Genomic DNA, 6,006 nt, shown 5'->3' with positions numbered 1-6,006 from the left:
CTCTCTCTCTCTCTCTCTCTCTCTCTCTCTCTCTCTCTCTAGAATAGTTAGGTAAGGCTTCCAATCATTGAGAGGAAGATGGGACTAAGGTGGATAGAGTACAAATTAACTAACGGATATTTCAGAAAAATAGAATTTGGAAGCTCTGGCTTCTGTTGCAGACCTGATGTGTTTTTAATAGGTATTGGGATTTTTTCTTTTTTTTCGGGGGTTGGGGTGGGGGTGGGGGTGGGGCGGTGAGAGGGTATATCACTGTGAAATGGGCCAGACTAGTGTCTTATGTTAGTGGATATTTTGAATTATTAGATGTGAAATGGGTTTCTTCCATGGATTCTAAAATCAACCCGCCCAAATTGGGACTTAGATCCACTCTAGCCAAGGAGTAATTGGAGAGGGACAAAGAAGACACAGAGTAGGAAAGAGAAAATTTAGCGGTCTAAACCAACTAGCTGAGTCAATTCTACAAACTTATTGTCTGTAGTGGAAGACAACTACTGAATCAATAAGTTCTTTTGATTCCTTGAGTGACCCACTCCCTTGGATGACGAAAGGACTTCGTGATTGGGGTCGTCGCGAGTTTTTTTCAACTTCGGGCTCGAGGTTAGGAAGGAACAGGAGAGTAATGAAATGTTTATTAGGGGAATGTTATGTCTTATATGGCATTTAACCATGGTTTTAAGTATCGGTGAGTATCGTGCTGTATCGATCGATATGTATCTGTATCGGTAGGCATTGGCACGATACATACTGATACGCTACGGGAAATTTTGGGCCCCCTTTTATGTATCGCTGTATCGTGCGTATCGTACCATACCGTACCATATCGGTACCTATACGTACAATACTCTACGATACGAACTTTTGAAAATCTGGAAATTCCCGACAGTATCGGTAAGTATCGGTACCGTATCGGTATGTATCGACCGTATCGTGCAGTATCGAGCCGTATCGTACTGTATCGGTACCTTATCGGTACGTATCGACTGAAAATATGAAAATTCCCGTGAATGTGCCTTTTATTGTTTGAAACAAACACTTCAAACTCTCACCAATAGTTTTCTATATTTCTCTTCTTTCTTCCCCTTTGATTCACACACCTTTTTGGAGACTCAAATGGTAGATTGAAAAAAACATTGTCGAAGTGAATGGTTCAAAGAAGGAGAAAAACATAGTCCAAGAAGAACCTTGAACTTGAAAGTTGAAAATTTTGAATAGTAAGTTCTTGAATCTTTACTCACTTTTTTCAACTTTAACCTTAGATTTTCAAGTTTTTTTTACAAATCTAAGGTTCATCATAGGGGTGTCAACCGGTCGGGTCGGTTCGGTTTCGATCGGGCTTAATCGGGCTTAAAGACTTTCAAAGGCTACACCGTGTCCGCCCATTTAACTAATCGGGCTTAGTTATTGAGGGCATGGTACACTTTATATTCTGTCGGTCGGCCTCGGGCTATAATCGGACCACCTTAATCGGGCTTTAGTCGGGCCTTAATTGGGCTACGGACATGTTTAATGTTAAACGGGATTTAACCGGTTTTTAAACGGACCCTCTTTAAAATGTGCTCTTATATTCCGGCTCACTTATGCAAACCCAAAAAAATGACAATAAATTAATAAATGATACCAAATATAACCATTATTTAAAATATGAACATGTTTTTACTTTTTAGTTTTTACTTTCTAATTTGGGGGGGTAAAATAGGTATTCTACAATCATTAAAGGGTCGGGCTAGGCCAGTGCACAATAGCCCGGTCTCGATCGGGTGTTAAACGGTCGGTCTCGGTTGGGCGCCCGACGGTCCAAGTAGCAAAACCAAGACCGACAGTTTATAAACGGGCCGGGCTCAAGCCCGACACGTTTAATAAACGGTCCGGGCTCAAGCCCGACACGTTTAATAAACGGTCCGGGCTGGACCGGTCTATAAACGGTCGGTCCCGATCGGTTTAGTCGGTTCGGGCCACGAATTGACACCCCTAGTTCATCATACTTAGAATCACATTTTGTGCATCATTATTACATGAAATCATTGGATTTATAAGGATTTACAAACTTTTTTCAAGAGAAAATGAGGGTTTCAATTTATTTCAAATTTCTTAGATCTACTCATGCTCAATGATTAAAAATGTTTAGATTTTTTATATGTTATGTAAAAACAAGTGTTCTACAACTTCCATGGAAAATTTTGATTTTTCTCAAAAAAATATATTTCTCTATCAATACTATACCCTCATCATTTTGAACATTTTCAACTCAATATATTTGTCTATCAATACGATACCCTCCACGTAAGTATTTATGCATTCTACATGTTATATATAACTTTTTTTAACTGTTTTTTTATGCAAAAGTGTATAAAAATGTGTTCCCTATCCATTTATGTGCGTATCTTTAGCGTATCTTAGCGTATCTCCGATACGATACGATACCCTCCGATACGTATCTTAATTTTGACCGACCGATACCGATACTTTAATCCTTGCATTTAACAATTATACCCCTCTTCACTTAGGCCCGTTTGATAGAATAAAAATAGAATTTTGGGTGTTTGATAAACCTTTGTATCTTGTAGATTTTTTTTTTTTTTCTTCCTGAAGAAGACTTGCCAAAAAGCTGGTAGAGGTTTATAAGATTGCCGCTTGATCCGGCCAACTAAAGGTGGGCATCTGGTTTGATTTGTGCAACAGGTAAAGTCATCTCTCTTTCTCTCACTGTTCTGCAATTTTGAATCATTTTGACGATTCTCTCCGATGGATTTTCTAGGGATCGGCAAGAGGGAATACCAGCCCTTAGTCTCAAGATAGAAACGGAGATCGAAACCCACGAGCCAAAATGGAAGTGGTAATACTGGCACCGGCCGCCATGGATTTCAACTTCAACAGCACCTGTTCGAATCCTTACATTAGTGCTCCTTCCAGTCCCAAACGTTTTGGGGAGTTCTACTTTAGTGCTCCCACCAACCCTTCTCGTACCTCTGCCTTCTACTGTGAATTTAATGACTTTTTTTCATCTTCAATCCCATTTGAATGGGAAGAGAAGCTCGGGACTCCCAAATCCAAGGTCAATAGTAAAACACAATGACAACGAGGACGATGATTTCGCCTTCGATTTCAGTTGGCATCACGAGAGAACTTCTCTCTCCGTCGAGGATCTCTTCTACGGTAGTGTAATCTGACCTCTGAAACCTCCTCCTTGTCTCTAGCTCGGTGATGAGGCCTCAACTTGGAAAAGCCCTGTTACGTCGCCGTTTTCATAAGCAAGACCTCCATCCTCCTTCCAAGCCGGAATCGCTGGCCTATACTCAGATTCTTTGCCGGAGGTATGCTTCATGGACAGAGTGGGAATGGTATGCGTCGTGAACTCGAGTTGCAAACCCATGGAGTCGTTTGAGGTTTGAGAAGAGAGGGCGCACAACTCCAAAATCCATTCCTTCACTTGTTTCTGGAAACTACGAAACAAGTATAACTTACTTGTTTCGTCATGTCCGTTTCTAGGAACATAAATCACCATAAATTTTGATTTCTATTTATGAAAATAGGAGAAACAGAACAAGTTTATCAAACGCTTTTTATTCCGTTTTTTTTACACAGAAATGGCAGAAATGCGTTTTTTTGAAATATAATCAAACGGGCCCTTAAACAACCCATGTGTTTCTCCGTCTTGTACTCAGAATTGATTCTGAGATTTTAGAACACATAATTTGTGTGCCAAATATGAGACTCAAAAGTATGTAGAGTACCCTGTTCATTTTTAAAAAACAAAAAATATACGGGCCATACCATATAGTTTTTCCCTATTTTTGTTTAAAAAAATCGATTTTATAGAACGTTACCGTACAGAACCTAAACGGTTGAATAAGAAATATGACCGAGCCCTCGGGTAACTCGACTTCTACGCCCCTTCCCCTCCATCCATAGTATGAGTCCATTTTTTCTACTTTTCTCCACAATTCAATAATCGGGTCAGGGTGAGCAGACATTTGTGAGTCAAGAGTTAAAATTAGGGTCCAACCTTAGGTTGTTAAATTTGGAATTGGAATGAAAATCAGGACGATTAGGGCTAGCTGATTTTGATCCGATTCCATTTCATTCTGAATCGACCGGAATTGATCGGGAATTAGTCGGATTCCATATGAACCCTAGAAACATAGTATAAATCGACTGTTCCAGAGTGGGTGGAATCAGGATTGGCTGAATACAAATTTTTAAAACCATGGTCCTAATCAGACCCAACCGAAGCCTAACTTACTCGACCTTGTTTCATTATCAATCATAAATTAAAGCTTGAGAAGGCGGCCCCATTTTAAATTGGTTATTGTTAGTTAGGCTGTCAAATTGATCCGTCAGTTAATTTTCATTCAATCGGATTATACCGTGGTTGAATAAGAACCATTTAACTTTCAACGAAAGCAATGAAGAGCACTAAACACCCCGTGTGAGTGGCCCAAGGTATGCCTAGTGGGAGTCAAACTTAGGACGTCAAAGTTTACGACTCGTACCAAGTTCATTGCTTATCAACTGCGCTACCTCCTCGGGTTCAATTATGTAGCATATGCACACATAAAAGTTTCATTTATTTCTATTATTTTGCTAACAAAAAGAAACAATGGTCAATGAGTAACATGAATAATGAGAAATTCAAAACAGTGTTGTTCATCATTCATGTTTTGTCTTCATTTTTTATTATTGTTTTCTTATTTTGAGTAAATAAAATATCATAAAATCAATATAATTTGCCTATTGTAGAAAGATAAACCAAATTTGTTGATTAAAATACTTCAAAGAATCACAGTTTTCTGGAAAAATCTTAGATTCTTTTTTTCAATTCCAAATATCTAGGGTTCAAGTCGATTCCAACTAATTCAAATCAGATTGAAATTAATGAAAGCTGATCCCATATCAAATTTCTTAAACTTAAACCTTGTTTATCATCAATTCTAAAATGATTTTCATTTCAAAATGATTGATTTCGATTCAATATTTGAATCCATGAAAGTAAGTGAACTAGTTCAGTTTTTAATTGGTTATGATTGTTAAAGAAGAAGAATAGAAGAGCAAGACGAGTGTTTAACGTTTTTCGGTTTTTAAACCAATGTTCACGACTGAGACATGTTTTTCACTATATCAGAGAATATAGGAATACAAGGTATTTAACAATGATTTAGGTGGGATAATGGAGGAATATTCTTCTCCATTTATGGAATGATTGGGTGTAGTTTTATCACTCCTATGTGTAATCTTATCACTTATACACTCATCCTTATCGCTAATATGGGAACGCCACTTTGATTCTTGTAATTATCCAAAACTGGCTGATTCTTGACATTATCCAAAACTGGCAAGTGATTTTCTCTCATAATGATCAATCTATACTTGTCGAGCTGATTAGCCTGATTACATCATGGGTTTTCATGTTAATGTCCAACAAGCACTTATTTGAGGCTGGAAATTTGGTAGAAAATTTGCAAATAATGGAGGAGATAAAAATGTTGGGAGATTTTTGTTGAGCGGGTAATAGTGGGGGAGAGTGTAGAAACAGAAAGAAAATAGACAGCTTGTTTTTTTTTTTTTTTGCGTGGGGTGGTTGGGGGGGGGGGGGGGGGGGGGGAGTGGGAGTGGGGTTAAGTAGTGGGGGAGAGTTCGTAGAAACGGAAAGAAAAGAATGGACAGAAATAAATGGCTGGAGGTTGTGGGCCCTAAAGATCTACAAAAGTCAAAGTCCTGGAAAGTTTACCCTGTAATAATTACAGAGATGAGGTCCACAAATTGGGAATGGAGGGTTTTGGAGTTAACCACCATCAATGGAGGTTGAAGAGGGTACCATGGTACTCGATTTTATTTATTTATATTTGGTGTAAATAATATCAATTAGTGAGGTCAATGGAAGGGTAAATGGGAGCATCTTCAGCACATAATATGGTTTTTTTGCACCCATGTGGGCAATACCAAACTGGCAACATTCTTTTTTTTTTTTTTTTTTTTTTTTTTTTTTTTTTTAAAAAAAAAAAAAAA

The sequence above is a fragment of the Macadamia integrifolia genome, unplaced genomic scaffold (genome assembly GCF_013358625.1).
Source record: "Macadamia integrifolia cultivar HAES 741 unplaced genomic scaffold, SCU_Mint_v3 scaffold_210A, whole genome shotgun sequence".
Taxonomy (NCBI): Eukaryota; Viridiplantae; Streptophyta; class Magnoliopsida; order Proteales; family Proteaceae; genus Macadamia; species Macadamia integrifolia.
Note: the sequence above shows the minus strand (reverse complement) of the source record.